The following is a 16,476-nucleotide window of genomic DNA, read 5'->3' as shown; positions in this document are numbered from 1 at the left end:
TCTGAGCAGAATGAATCACCGTGCTGCTCCATAGAACCAGGTCGCCGTTGCCTTGTGCAACATAAGGCAACATATTTGGTGCCGAAACCCGGGAACAAAACGAGAAAGAGAGGAGCTCGGGTGACGGGTGTTCGCCTGGAGAAGGAGCCAGCGGCTGTAGCGGCCGGACCGACTACAGTGAGGGGAGACGTCCCTGGGATCAGCGAGAGCCATGAATGCTATCGCGAGGATCGTAAGTGAGATTCACACACAGTGGGGTGTAGAATGTAAGCCTAAGGATTTATGCTTTGTATTATCGAAGTTGATAGAGCTCGGGGCGATAGAGGCCCCGGCGGACTTACTCCATTTGGAGATGTGGGCTAAATGCACGGCAGTTTTAGCAGAAAACACCATGTCTACCGGCTCAGGGAAAGCCCTGAAGGCATGGGGCAGAGTCTGTCAGGCTCTGCAAAAAGCTAGGCAAGAGCAAGAAACGTGGCAAGCAGCCAGGAATTGTTTGTTGGCCACGCCGCAGCTGGGGGTGGGGGCCGCGGCGCGGACCCTCCCGGAGAGCGACCCGATCGAGGGGGGAGACGCGCGGGGACCGGGCGCCCTTTGCCCCTCTCCGAGCCAGGGCCCAGGACCCCCGGGGCCCCCGGGAGACCCCCCGGGGAGCCCCCCGCCCGTCCCGCGGAGCCCGCCGCCTCCTCCCCCCTCCCCCGCGCGGCCGCCTGAAAAACCCGCGGTTTCCCTGTCCGTCTCGCCGCCGCCGCTCAGTCGCCCGGCGCGGGACCCGCGCGAGCGCGCGAAATCCTTTTGGGGGGGACTGGCGCGGGAAGCACGGGACGCGGAGCAGGCAGCCGGCATGGAGAAGCCGGTCCCCCTTCCCCCGCCGCCATACATGCCGGAGCATGGCGCCGCAGACGGGGGGGATGGGCGGGGCCGGCCGGACCACGATGGGGGGAGCAAGGAGTCGGGAGTAGTTACTAACGCGCATGCTCAGGGGAGCAGCAGGGGGCGTTCCCCCGACCGGGAGCCACGTCACACCCTGCTACCATACAAGGGGGAAACCACTCCCCGTGGGAGGCAGGGCACGCCCAGGGGGCGGGAGCGGGACCGCCCCCGAGGGGAGGGGCGGGGCCGAAGCCACACAAAACGGCACAGCAGCCCGGAAATGTACTATCAGTCCTCTTCCGGCTCTGAACACAGCGACAGCTGCTCAGATAGCTCCGAAGAGCTAACCGATCCCGGCTGGGACTCGGACATAGAGAAAACAGAAATTATGCGGTTTCAAGCGAAACCGAACAAAGATCTAAATAAAGTTAGTAAACAAGGGCAATACAAGCTCACTGACTGGAGCAAAATAAAAATAGCATGTGCGGATTATGCACCGGCAGCAACGATACATGCATTCCCAGTGAGAGTTACGGGACCACAGGGGAACCAGCAGAGAACATACACTCCTATAAACCCCAAAGAGGTACAGACAATTGTCAAAGCCATTTCTGAAAAGGGGATCAACTCAGCTATAGTTTCTACTCTTATAGATGGCCTTTTTAGTAATGATGACCTGCTTCCTTTTGATATCACACAAATAAGCCGCATGCTTTTTGATGGTGCAGGTTTGATTGTATTTAAACAGGAATGGAAAGATAACTGTACAACGGCTCTAGCCCAAGCTTCGGGGGAAGGGCAGCAGCTGCACGGCTCGACCCTTTCCAGGCTGCTGGGGAAACACGATTTAGTAACGACCCCCCAGCAACAAGCTGCACAATTACGAGCTGAGGAAGTTCGAGCTACCACCCGGGCAGCCAGAGAAGCTATCCGCGCGGCTTCTAGGACGGTAAACAAGCCGTCACCATGGTCTACCATAAAACAGGGGGAGAGTGAGGGGTTTACACAATTTGTAGACCGTTTGCAAGCAGCAGTAGACTCCTCCACCCTGCCCACAGAAGCGAAGGGACCCGTGGTAGCTGACTGCCTACGGCAACATTGTAATTCGATAGCCAAAGATATCCTACGCTCCTTACCCCCCGGAGCCAGCTTAGCTGACATGATTAAACATGTTGTAAGAGAGGAACAGCTGACCCCCATTCAAGCAGCCGTCCACACACTGGTCAGTGCCATGGCTTGCTTAAAATGTGGAGAAGCAGATCATACCACAGCAAGCTGTCCTCAGCCAACACAGTTCTCCCAAGATGCACCCCCGCTCCAAGCACCCCAGAGAGAGATCTGTTGGAGCTGCGGGGGGAGGGGACCATTTAGGTCGATCGAGCCCGACTTTCACAATGAAACTAACGAGGATTGCGAGTTTCTATTCACAGGAGACGCTTGTGAGGCGACCTCATAACGGGTACACCCCCGTTCCGGAGGAGAGAGACAGACCACCAAGCAGCCAAGCATCGCCCGAGAGATCGGAGAAATCGGCACGGGCGAGACCCAAACATCAACAGTGTTTCTGTGCGAGGAGAGAAACACAACCTACCCCAAAAAAACCAAACCCTACCCACAAAGATCACCGATACCCCGACCGGCCACGCGGAAGAGACTGCTCAGCCGGACCGGAATCGAACCTAATCCTTTGCATGCTAGAACCTACCTTCCCTTCCCTCGTCAAATCATAACCTTATACCTCATTTCAACACCTATGTATGTAACTACCTCATTCATTTGTGAAAAAAGGGGGGGAAGTGTGGCAAGTCAGGGCAAGGCGGTCGGAAGATCACGCGATTGTCACGGAAAGCTCAGGAATCTCTCTCCCCCCAACCCCCTAAGATAAGAGATAAGCCAAAGAATGCGACCCTCCCCATTCCAGTAACTTTCCACTAACTCTGGCAAAGTCCCACTCCTTACTAACCATAAAAGGTAAAACGAGACCCCTAGGTGATGTAATACATGTCCCCAAACCTATATAACCCCATGTTAAAAGACAATAAACGCCTTTGACCGTCCATCATATTGATGCAGCGTATGTCTCTGGCCCGAGTGATTCTGAGCAGAATGAATCACCGTGCTGCTCCATAGAACCAGGTCGCCGTTGCCTTGTGCAACATAAGGCAACAGATGGTGGCTGGATAGAGGCAAAGGCCTTAAACAGTCTCTCTGTAAGAGGAAGTTTTGGGGCTCAGCTCCATAATATGACATGAACAATGAGAATCCACATAGGGAACATTATAAAGGACAGCTATAGGAATTCTGCCATCTAAAATGCAGGGATCCTAGTCTTCACATGGATCCTAGGACCATTTCTTACAGATATATACAAGAAGATTCCTTCCAACATCAACATATTGTGAAGAAAATTGACTGGGCTCATTTTTTAATGCATAGTTCTCACTATCCCACTTCAGATGTGACAAAGAGCAATAAAGTGAAATAAAAAAGAAAATCATATTTGGGGGAAGGAAGGATGGAAGATAAAACAAATATAATTCCTCCCCCAATCTTGCTGTGGAGTTTTCATCCTGGAAAAGCCACATTTCTGTATGTGCATGGTCCCTATCAGTAACACAAGGGTAATACATTTCTGTCTTTGCACCCTCTCCCAGAGCTCCACACCAAGCAGGACATAAGGCAGTGAGACACAAGCCTGGCAGTGCACTCCAGCACAATGCCAAGGTACATCCAGCACACCAAGGGACCTGTCCCACTGAGCTCTTGAGCCACAGCCATGCTGTAAATCACCAGGAGCATGCCAGGCTAAGGAGACAACCAAAGGTGTAATCAGCAAGCACACGTCCTCTCAGCTAGAGGAAGCTCTGTCACACAAAGCTGGAAACCTCTTCTAACCATACCAGATGTAATTAAACCACTTCAGGCACTGTGGGAAGCTATTTCCAAATGCATTTAAGTAAGGCAGAAAGAATGATTTCAGCTATTGGACCATTAAAAAGGAGTGAAGCTGAGATTCCCCTTTGGGTCTAATCAAAACATACACCAGCAGATGTTTTCCTCTCCTCTCTGATAAATACATATGACTGTGTATCTTCTGGTTTCTTTATGAAACACTAATTGCCCACTGCACAGAAGGTCTAATTGATGCAGCATGTGATGACTGTTATTTGCACATTTTTCGTAGCTCTAATACTTCAGGGCACAGCCCATGAGTTTGTGTTTATTGCAGGATACAAGGTGAGCCATTTCACCTGAAGGAGCACCCACAGAATGTCACTCAGCTTCATTCTGTCAGATTCAGAAGGCTCCATTTTCTTGCTCACTCAGGACCTACCAAAACTGGAACACAGTGAGGAGGTTCAGCAGAAGTATGGAAAGAAAGCTGGCTGGCACAAGCAAGCTAGAAATTTATAAGACAGCAACAGCTGTTTACCATTATGGGATGGCATTGCACACTACTAGTGCACACGCCCTTATCTTCACTAGTGTCAAACTGGGGAGTGCACAGGGTGTCTGTTTGGACTGCCAGCCCACAGCAGTGACCAGAGACTGCTCACCCACCCTTCTGAAGCTCTGTGTGCTGGCAAACCAGGCTGCTGTCCAGGAAACACTTCAGCTCTCCCCTCTCCCACCTGGTGACAGGAGGACCTCCTCCTGAGTTTGGAATCTACTTTAGAAAGACTGCTGCTGACAGTTCTTGGATGGCAGCAGAGACTTGGAATCCTGCTCAAATATTTATCTGCTTTATGATTATTAAAAGATTTAATTTAAGAAGAGCTGGAAGATTATACAAAATACTGCCACTGACTGATAAATTTAGCACAAGCCACACTATGTCCAGGCACACTCCCAGCAGCACATCAACTGCTCTCCCAAAACCAACATCAGCCAGGTACAGAGGACACACAAAAGAAAAAAGGAAAGAACCACAGAAACAAGGAAAATAAGTGTCCTTAAGTATTGAGAATCATTAGGAAACAGAGGCAGGCATTTAATGATGTAAAAAGAAAACAGATGCCTTCACTTCCCAAAGTAAATAACTCAGGGATTTATTAAAAATAACTCAATCACTGTTAGTTATAGACCTATTCTAAAGGCATGAAAACAAAAAATAGAAACAGTATCATAGCCATGTCATGAAAAATTAGCAACAAGACAGACGCCATCAAGTGCAAAGAAAACCATACAGAACAATAACCTTCTGTTCACTCTTTATTGCAATATGTGCTCATGTTTGGCATTGTTCATCCAAGACCACAGCAAATGCAATATTGCAGAGCTGGCTGTAAACTAAAACCCTTTGGGCTGAATTTTCACCCCAACACACAGAGACTTACTTTGAGGATGCTTCACAATGTCAACTGGGCATATTTACAGTCCATCACACAATGCAGTGAAAATCCCTGTGCCTCTAATGTATCTTATATTTTTCCTCAGAATAAGCTTTTTCAGAAGAAAATGAGTTGGTTTTGCCAAAGAACACATAAAAACGACACTGTGCTACATGCTGTTTGTCATTTTGAATAGGCAGCACAATAGTCCTCCTCCTCCCTTCTCATTCCACCACATTAAGTATTTTCAACAGAATCTGAGCACTCCTGAAAATCCAGCCATAGACAGGTTCACAGTATTCCATCCTTTGAAAGGCCTATACCAGCCTTAAGATAAAATACAGCTATTCTGCATGATTTTAAACCTTCTGTTTCATAACCTTTCTATTTTAACAGAATAAGACAAGCAATAAACATGATAGTCATTCCCAGTGAGCTCCAAGACCCTTTCTATCTCCTTCAATTTGGTTATAACTTACACTATTTGATACCATATCAATGAAAGGACAGCTTTTGTAAGGAAAACCACAGCTATTGTAAGGAAAATTAATTTCCTAAGCTTTAAAATATTTTCTTCTATGTCTAGAGTCTTTTACCGGAATTCTTTTACAATTCTTTGTAAAAGAATGCTAATTTATCAAGTCCAAAGTTTATAAACTTAATGACCTCCACAGTTTCAGAACAAAATTTTGGGGAGACAGGCCCAGCACACACCAACAAATAACCTGAAAATCCAGGCACTCATCTGAGGTATAAGAAACACCTTTCACAGAATGAAACAAAGAGCAGAGACTTGAACACCTGAACTTGCTTATCCCACTTTCCATCTTATGCAAAGAAATCTTCACATTTTTTTCCAACAGAATAATTTGGAAATCACTCTGACTCAAGGTGGCACAGGAGAACTTTTTTCCTTCCAATACTACTCAGAACAACCTACATCTTGCAAATCCTAGGGCTAATAGCATTAAATTAATAAAAACCAGAGGGTGCCCAGGAACAACAACAGGAAGAAAAAAGGGAGGAAAGGAAGGACAGAGGAAAGGAAGGAAGGAAGTTAGGAAAGACTTTTAATTTCAATTAAATTTCTCCTGTGCTGGTTTTTCTTGATCTTCAAAATCTGAGAATGATATTCAAGCCCCAAGGAGGCAATTAAGAATTTTTCAAGCTGCATCAATACTGCCAGAATACTACAGTATATCATTATTTGAAATAGCCAACATTCAAAAGGCATCTTCCAGGATGCCTCAAACTTCTAGTAATGTCATGATCTTTCTGTTCTGATACCATGGCCCAGTTTCTCTGGGTATTAATAAAGTATTTCTTAATTAATATATCCGGCAGATCCAAGAATTATCCTACTGTTTTGAAAAGCCAGAGCCTAGATTAGGTGGCTCATAGGTGGCTAGTGCTCTTTTAATAACCAAATATGAATATTCTTATTTCAGACCAGATAATGAATTCTACATTAAAAGTTATATTCCCATTGTGAACTGCACTGTGGCAGATTCCCAGCTAGCTGTAAACAATCTAACACATATACTGGAAACAATTTAAATGTGGCAGTCCCCAGCTCCTCCCAGACTGAACTGCACCATTGCTGGAAGGAATGAATCACTTGTGCATTTCTGATGTGGCCCATTATCAGTGATCTGGAAAAGGGGATTGAAGGTTCCCTCAGTCAGTTCACAGGGGACACCAAGCTGGATGGGAGGGTTGGTCTGCTGGAAAGCAGTAGGCTCTGCAGAGGGCTCTGGACAGGCTGGATTAACAGGCTGAGGACAGCTGCAGGAGGTTCAACAAGGCCAAGTGCCAGATCCTTTCCCTGGGCCACAACAACCCCAGGCAGCACTACAGGTGGGGAAGGAGTGGCTGGGAAACTGCCCAGTGGAAAAGCACCTGGGGGTGCTGCAAGGCAGCTGAACAAGAGCCAAGGGGCCAAGGTGGCCCCTGGCATCCTGGCCTGGATCAGCAATGGTGTGCCCAGCAGGAGCAGGGCAGGGATTGTCCCTGTGCTGGGGCCACACCTCGAGTGCTGTGTCCAGCTCTGGACCCCTCACTGCCAGACACTGAGGGACTGGAGAGAGTCCAGAGAAGGGCAACAGAGCTGGGGAAGGGTCTGGAGAGTCCTGTGAGGAGCAGCTGAGGGAGCTCGGGGTGTTCAGCCTGGAAAAGGCTCAGGGGGACCTTACTGCTCTCCACAATTACCTGAAAGGAGGCTGTGGCCAGGTGGGGGCTGGCACCTTCTTTCAGGTAATTAGCAATAGGATGAGAGAAAACAGCCTCAAAGTTGTGCCAGGTCAGATTTAAATGGGACATGAGGAAAAATTTCCTCACTGAAACATTTTCCAAGCTTTTGAACAGGCTGTCCAGGGAAGTGGTGGTGCCACCATCCCTGGAGGTATTTAAAAGCTGTGTGGGTGTGGCCCTTGGGGACATGGGTTAGTGGTGGACTTGGCAATGTGGAGTAAATAGTTGGACTTGATGATCTTGGAGATTTTTTCTGACCAAATGATTCTATGATTGCAGAGATGTAACAGTATGCCACACGCAGAGGCACATGAGCTCTGCCTTAAGGACAGACAATAAAACAATGTCAATGTTATTCTAGGGCAAGTACAAAAAGTTTCTCTAAAACCTTACCCTTTACTTTTTAAATCTGCAGCAATAGCCAGTGGAGTGATTTAAGATTCAGTAACCTGGAAGAATCAATTATCAAGGTCTGACTCAATGGTGTGTACAGACACCTTTAAAGTTATTTAACACTGCTCTACAGATGCAGTGTCCCAAAAGAGGCATTATTCACCCGTACAACTGAGCTTAACTTTCAGCACAGAAAACTTGAAGCAATCCCTAGGTTTGCAAAACACTGTTTAATGGAAATTCACACTCCTGGCTTGAGTATTGGGATTCATATCTGCCAAAAATAGTGGGATGAATTCCAGGGTACAGTATGTGTCTTAGTCTTTCGGTTTCCACTCAACCTGATCCGAGCAGTCATTGTCTGGACAAGTTATCTACTCTTTAATTTCCACAGTACATTCAATAATTTCCTCAAATTTTCAGAAGTGAGAATTGATACATGATGCAATGTAATTTGGTTTTGTTGCTGTCACTGCAGCCAAGTGAAAATGCTGCTGTAGTAATATGGGCTAGCAACAACCTGCTCTGAAAAAAAACAGATCTGTTTTCCTTATGCTTCTTGCTGTGGCACAGGAATAACTAATGCAAATACCTAGCCTTTAACTTCATTTTGCTTTCCAACTGACACCAAACTTGTAAGACAGAACTGTTCAGATCCCTTTCCTAACTGGAGATCAAATACCAATGTACTTGTATTTCACTTGCAAATACAATTTCCATCTTAGTCATCATTTGCAGCTAATCAAGGAAATTCTTCATCTTGTAATATCTCATCTGCCAGTAGTTAGAACTGTGATTGGAATTGAAATTACCATTAAAAACTTCATGCTGTGGTTTCATTACCTGTGTCAAATGAGTTACAATAATCATGAATTATGATATTCACAGGCTTGTGTTAACATGCATCACAACAGGGATCACGAGGTTTCCACTGAAATTTGCAATTCAAGACTTAATTTTCATAAACATCTGAGAATCCAAGCTAGAATTCAACTTCATGAAAGAATGACTGGGGCACTTGCTTTGTCAGAGAGCAAGGTAAGTGTGTCACTCACAAGCACATTGGCATATTCATGCATTACACAATGCTTGCCCTTATTTGCTCAGCTAAAACACAGCTCAGAGAAGGGGATGGCACCAATCCACCCTCCTTTTAAGTCAACAGAAAGGCTCTGGTGCCACCTCTTTGTGACAGCTCCCTGCAAGCAACCACACAACTGCACGGATGGCAGAGGGCAGCCTCAGTCTCTACAGCATCCCTGCTGGTCTCAATGCACAAATCAGCACCCGAAGCTGCAAAGTTCTTGTCCTGGCAGAAGCAGTTACTCTCCTCTGCTCTCTAGGGCCTACTGCATTTCCCTGAAGGAGGAAGTGTTTTCAATTGCATCACCATTTCTCTTTAAGGATAAGAGAATAGATAAATATGTAATCTCTCAAGTTATTAGCAATACAAAAGTAGGAAAACTACTTTTGCTGTAATCACTGAAAGGGAAAGGAAAGATATCTTTTTTTGTTTGTTATTGATATAAAAGAATAAAATACAAAACCATCTAAAAATGAATTTAATTATGGAGCAAACTGAGCTTTTAAAGTGTCACAAAGCTACAAAAGCTACATAAACTACAACAATTACATTGCCATCAATTGTTACATGAAACAACCCGGAGTAAAATAACTATGTCAGGAAAAGAAGTTTCATCTTTTATGACGTGTACTCATCCAAAATAATTATTCCAGTCTTTCTACCTTCTCCCACTGCTGCCTTTGTACACTCTATATACCCTTCCCTGAGAGCACATTTCCTTCTCTAAGTCAATATCCCCTGCCTTCCCATTTTCTTAAGAACAGATAGTCCAAAGAAGCTAATGATCATATGCTGCGACAAAAGTGAAACAAAAAAAACCCCATGCCAGCAATCACCCTGAGCTTTCCATTTGCATTTTGTGCCCCTCTCTTGTACCTGCCTCCTAAACTGAAAATTTTCCAGCCTGAAGGCTGCCTCGCTGTATACCTGCATATTATTAGCATTATGTAAATGACAGCAGGGCCCAAAGAGGTGTTACATTCTCAGCTGAGAGTGCTCAGAACTTGCGGGTATGATCATCACCCTGACATTACATCAAGATAAAAGAGATTGCAAAACTGTGGGAAAACAGTTCTTCCATCCCTGCCACCCCCTGTGCATGACACAGACCTGTCACCAAGAAGGGCATCTCCTAGTCCCAGTGACTGGCCTTCACATACTACAGGAACAAAATGTTCAGCAGTAAGTGAGATACAAAATAAACACCAATTTTAATATCCATGCTTAAAGCATTAATCTTTGAATACACCACTGCAAACACTGAAATTAATTGTCAATAATCTGCCAAATAAATTATTTCAGCTTTTAAAAACTGCAGATGTACTAACTACTAAAGTAACACAATGAGAAGTTGGGATGGATTTCTTTAAAACCTACAAAAAATAAAATACAAATTAAATCGCAAATGTTTACAGAGAAGGGTATCTTCTGCAGGCACCATACAGCTGGCAAGACAGAATTCTATTTTCATGAATAATCTCGAAGTAGGAAAGAGAAGAGAACAGAAAAAGAGGCAAGAAGAGCATGATGTAGGGAAAATGGCAAAAAGAAATCTGTTCATCAGTTGAAAGAACAGAAAAGCATGAATTAGAAAATAAGTCATTAGTGTGAGAGGAAGAAAAATGAGGAGGAAGTGTGAAAAGAATCTAGCTCTCTAGAATGGCAATTTTTAGTTACTAGATAAAAAGTAAAACTGCTGCTTGCATGTCTAAATGAATGCCACTCCAGGGAATGTCCAAACACCCTCAGGCATGAGAATCAAAACTGTCCAGCTCAGGGAAGTGCAAGAGGAGAGACATTACATTTCATATCCACTTCCCGGCTGTGATCCAAATCTGGCACAGATGGCTTGTAAATGATTGTCACTGCCAGGAACCTGCAAATGATTGTTGCTACCAGAAACCCACTGGCCTGTGAAAAAATCAGTTTTCATCTCAATCTGGCTGTTGATACCACAAAGGTGGTGGGGGGTGGCAGATCTCAGGGACAACTGGTGCATCACTCATTATCATAAGGCCCGTGCAAGGGGTGGCAAAGCCGCTTCAGCCCCTTTCTTAAATCCACCTCTGGCACACTGCAGAGCACAAGGCAACGAGGTTTCACGCCTGGCTCTGCAGCTCATCTCCCTTGAGCCTTGTCCCATTTTCATTTAAGCCAACACCCCCCAACTTCCATGGTTTGGGATACTTATTTTCCTCACCTCTCTTTTCTGCCTGCTTGATTTAGGCTACCAGCTTCAGGGTAGCAATTGCCTCTGCCATCTCCCTCACCCTGATGCTGGGCAAACCACCTTTGATCTCTGCACCACAGCAGGAACACTCCATGCAAGAGCACAGAGTTCCATTAAGGGAGAGCTCTAACTTTTAAAAGCACATGACCAGGCTAATTTTATACACTGAATAGCCTAAGACAAGACAGCCTGTTTCAGAGAAGAGGACAGACACAGTCTTTGAATTCTTTCCTTAAAAAAGCAGCTCTTGTGAATGATCCATGCCATTCCCCACAGCAGGAGGCTGGGAGAGAGTCTGCCTGCACTGCATGCTCTTGGTCAGACTGCACCTTGCAGCAAGGTGAGCCCTCCACTGCACTGCTGCCTTCACAATGCCAAAACTTCAGGGTTTATAACATCCCACTACCTCAACAACGTGCTCAGAAACAAGTGTGGGATACCCTTGGTGTTCAAGGCCGTTCTTGTTCCAGGACTTGTTTACACATCACACTTTCAAAAATCTTCTTATCTGCCCTAATTGCGATGATTCATGAATTTACAACCCAGCTGTGCTCCACAATTTTCTTCCAACTGTAATCCTTCCCTTTGCAAGTAAATAACTTGTGACTGTTTATAGCTGCAATATCTAAGCACAGCCTTAAAACTTCAGAGCAAATTCATGAAAATTGAGCATAATAAAACCTGTCACAAACAAAAATAATGTGCATTATTACCACCATCATGTACATATCATGACATATTATGCCACTGCAAATGCAGGCTGTGTGATCTGCTCTCTTCAGTGCCTTCAGTGCCCCCATCAGTGCCAAGTGCCAGGCCCCCCCCAGGCACAGTTCACGGGGTCCCCTCTGGCCATGGCAGGTTTATTCATGCAAACCAAGGTTCAGCAGCATCACACAGACACTCTACAGAGAACTCTGAGGACTTGTAATAAATTGATTCCTGTGTGGATTGGGCTTTTCAGCTGGTAGTGTATTTCTCATGGAACAGGTTAGCTGGTTGTGTAAATGCTGCTTTTAAAGTTACAGGATCAAGATTTATTGTTAAAGAAGCAGCTGAAAACATAAGAACAAATAATAACAATAGAGACAGGGGCCTTACTGTAACTGAGTTTACTGATACTTTCATCCTACCTAGCAGCAGTTTTATTTGACTGCAGTTTTATAGTATGAGGAATGTCTTCACTTATTCAAGACACACCAGCATAAAATAAAAATGAGTATGTTATATTTAAGAAATGCTATAAATTAAAAATGAGTTCAAGAAAAAGATATGAAAAAAACATACTTTTGAACAAAAAACCTGAACTCCTGTGAATTTATAATGATTCCCAGACACTTCTGCATTGTATTTTCTACTGGAAACTGCTGAAAGATACCAAAGGAAAACACTACTGTGCTTGAGAACATAATTCTTGAAAAAGCTACATCTTATTCTTAACTTCCATTGCAAACAACTTTTGGGGCTGGGGGCAGCTACATGGACTGCAAATGATATTTTTATTATTATTATTGTGTCTAAACTATTTTGAATCTTTATAATAAAGAGCAGAGACATTGTTAAAAGTGGGAACAATTTAAAGAATTCCTAGCTCATTGTACCTGATGTGCAGCTTCATGCAAGTGCTTAATCATGTGCTTAAATTTCTATGATTTGTGTTTCATGAAAATAAATGCAATCTATTTACTTTTAAAAAACAGCTTCCCTACTATTTTTCATAATGTTAGCGAACTGAAATCTCCTCCTATGACTATTAGTGTTTCAAAAGCAGAATACTTAAGAGAGAATGAAAAGAGATAAGGGCAAAACACTGAAATCACAAATTCACAAATAATATGAACCTTTTATTGACCTTAGCACAAACTAGCACTGACACTGAAAAAATTGTCTACTATTTTTTGTTAACTCACTCAATATATTCTCAGCATCTTAAAAGGGGAAGTGTAAGTTTGTGAGTTGTGGACATGCAGGTGGACTGCTTAATGAATTGTACATGACACACGTGGAACTGACTCCCTCCGGCTCATTTCACTTGAAAGGAAAAATATGACATTTTACTAGCGGAAATACAATCCTTCTCTGCTTGAGTTAATTCAGGTATATAGCTGCACATGTTCCACTGCTAGAAGGATTCATCTTTCCAGACTTTAGCATGCCCAGCACCCTATGCTCTGTCCCCAACATGAGCAGCAGTGACATTCTTGGCTGTCACATGCCACCAAGACCATAAAGAAGGTGATGAACCTTCCTTGGGGCTCTGAGAGTCAGCAACCACTGAACTCACCACAGTAAACAAGAATGTGAAGCAAGAGGGCAGATAAGAGGGCATTTTGCTCTCAGAGAGAAGATGATCTGTTCCAAGGGGGGCACATCAGGTCTCTCCTCCTCCTTGCATATTTCACTCCCTCGAAATGGTACTTTGACCTAATTTACTCATGCAGTGCTTTCATGCGTAAACTCAGTCACATATGCATTCACAAACCACTGCTTCCTAGGCAAGTATGTTTAGGGGATCTTGGAGGATGCTTTACACACACAAGTCCAATAAGACTTGCAACAATATAACTCTAGCTCAAGAATTACCTCTGAAGACTGAAAAATAAGTCAGCTTCTCAAGAGAACACTGTTAGAAGCCTAAATAAAGACACTTCAGAGCAGAACCGTGGTTTGGTTGCCATTTGGTTTTAAGCAGTTTTCAGCAGTTTCTGACCACAAACACATCATTAACATTCAAGAATAACATTATATTAGAAAAAATGTGAGTATCATTAAATCTGTGTTTTTCTCAGATTTGCTGCTTTGCCTCCCTTTGTTTATGCTGCACTGAGCAGAAATAGAGATGTTTTATTTCCTTCTTTGAGGCCACTGCTATAAAACCCCTCAGCAAAGTTTTGGCATTGGCCTCTGCAGAGCCTTGTGTACAGTGAGAGAACAGAGAAACTCTTCCACTGCTGCTGCGATGAGCCATGAACAGCTGTTCCTCTGGTATTTCTGTCCTCATTACAAGGCTTCAAATTGCATCAGAATGCATCCACTAGTCATTTTTGAAGCCTTATTGCCAATTCCTTACATCTTTCCAAAATGCATGGGCTGAAAGTGCTATTGCTGAGAGAGCGGCAATATTCTCAGATTCATTGTAATCATGTTTCTTTCTTTCTAATTTTTCTACTGATTTGAACTATGATGTGTACATATCAAAATAGCAGATTTCCACTTGTGCAGTTATCTTGGTTTTTTTTTTTCCTTCTGTATTAAGGAGTGATGCATTTGCGCTCACGTTGCATTTGCTGTGGCAGGCAAACAAGTGCTACCAACACTGTCATTGAGAATGTGGCAAAGCTACAACTAACCTGCTTAAGCAGCTGTCTTTCTTTTAAAATGCACTCTGTACATATTTTTAATTCCATGATTCTCTACCAACAACAAAAATGAAAGGTTTATCACAGAATCAACTAGATTGGAAAAGACTACTGAAATCATCGAGTCCAACCTATAACTGAATACTACCGTGTTAACCAGACCATGGCACTGAGTGCCACATCCAGTCGTTCCTTAAACACCTCCAGGGAGGTGATTCCACCACCCCCGCCCCGGGCAGCTCATTCCAATACCCAGTCATGCTTTTCGTGAAGAACTTTTTCCTCGCGTCCAACCTAAACCTCCCCCGGCGCACCAAAGGACTGTGTCCTCGTTTCCTACGTTACTGTATCTACCTTGTTTCACTTACAACCAAACAAATGAAAGAAACATGCTTTCTGTCGTTTTCAGAGCGCCTCGTTAAAGCCCTCGTGATTTCCTTCCGTAAAAATTCAGCTTGAAAAAGACACTTTAACGAAAACTAAAAATAAAAACAAACAAACCCATAATGTTAATATACTCTGAACAGCAGATTCGGAAAGGAGTCTATTACTAGAACAGCCCAACCCGCTCGCAGCGAAATATTTGGCTCGGTTTCGGCAAGTCTGACACCAACTATTCCCTCGTTCCAGCCGCGGATGTTCCCGCTCCACACCCGGGCGCTCGGGGTAGGGCACGGCTGCGGGGCTGGGGCGGGCAGGGGGCTCGGCGCACCGCGGGGCTCCGCGCACCCGGGGCCGGCTCCGCTGACGCACGGGGCTCCCGGGCCGCCGCCGCGCCGCGGCTCCCGTAGCTTATGGCAACGGCGGAGCCAATGGCAGCCGCGGGCCGGGCGCTGCCATGGCGATCCCGCTCCCCGCCATGGCGGCACCGCCGGCCGCGGCCGCCCCGCGCATCGCCCGCCCGCAGCCGCGCTCCCGGAGCCGCCGCCGGCGGGAGCAGCGTGGGCCCGAGCCCGAGGCGCGGCAGCCGCCACCGACGGCGCAGCGCTCCGCCCGCCCGCCCGCCGGGGCCGCAGGGCAGGACAGCTCCGCGCTCTGCCCGCTCCCCGCGGGGCTGACAGCTCACCCCGAGAGCAGCCCCCGAACTTCGCGGAGCGGCACCGGCCCGAAGTTGGGAGGCGGGACCGGGTGCCCCTCCGGAGAGCGCCCGCTCGGGCCGGCCCGCGATCCGCTCCCCCCGGTGGGACCCACCGCCGCCCCGCCGCGCCCCGGGGAGAGTCCGGCCGCCCGGGCTCCGCGACCGAGCTGCGGGGCTCCGGCGGGGCCCCCCGAGAGGCAGCGGCTCCTGCCCAGGGACAGCCCCGGTGCCTCCGCCCCACCCGCCGCCTCCCGCGGGGTCCCCCCCTACCTGTAAGGGATCCAGTCCGCTTGGTGCCGCGAACTCATCTCTCCCCGGCGACGCTGCCCGGAGCCGAGGAGGCGGACGCGGCCGCTGCTGCCCGAGTCGAAACCCGCCACGGCGCGGGCAGCATCCTCCGTCCGGGGCGGGGGCGGGCGGCGCGCCGGTTATCCCGGCAGCGGCCGCAGAAACATCCCCCCGGGGAGGGCTCCCAGCGACGGGCCGGGCTGCATGAGGAGGGGGCGGCCGGGGGCAGCGGGAGGCGGCTCCCAGCCCTTCCTCCCTGCCCGGAGCGGCGGCTGAGTCGCGCACCGGAGCGGGGAGGGGCGGGGGAAGGGCCAGCGGCGGGCAGGGAAAGGCAGGGCAGCAGCGCCGCGTCCCCGCTGCCGCTACCCGCCCGCCCCCCCGCTGCCGCCGCCGCGCTCAGGCATCGCCCGGGCGAGGCGGGTCCCGCCGCCCCGAGCCGAGCCGAGCCGCGCCGGGCCCGCCCCTGCCCCGCCGCGCCGCCGCTGGGCATATGCAGGCGACGCGGCCGCGGGGAACGGGCACGGGCTCCGCTCGGCACCGCTCGGCAGAGACCGAGCCATGAGTCGGGCGCTGGCCGGGCAGCCCTCGGC

This window comes from Fringilla coelebs (assembly GCF_963513975.1).
Source record: "Fringilla coelebs genome assembly, chromosome: 6".
NCBI lineage: Eukaryota > Metazoa > Chordata > Aves > Passeriformes > Fringillidae > Fringilla > Fringilla coelebs.
This window is presented reverse-complemented; position numbering follows the sequence as displayed.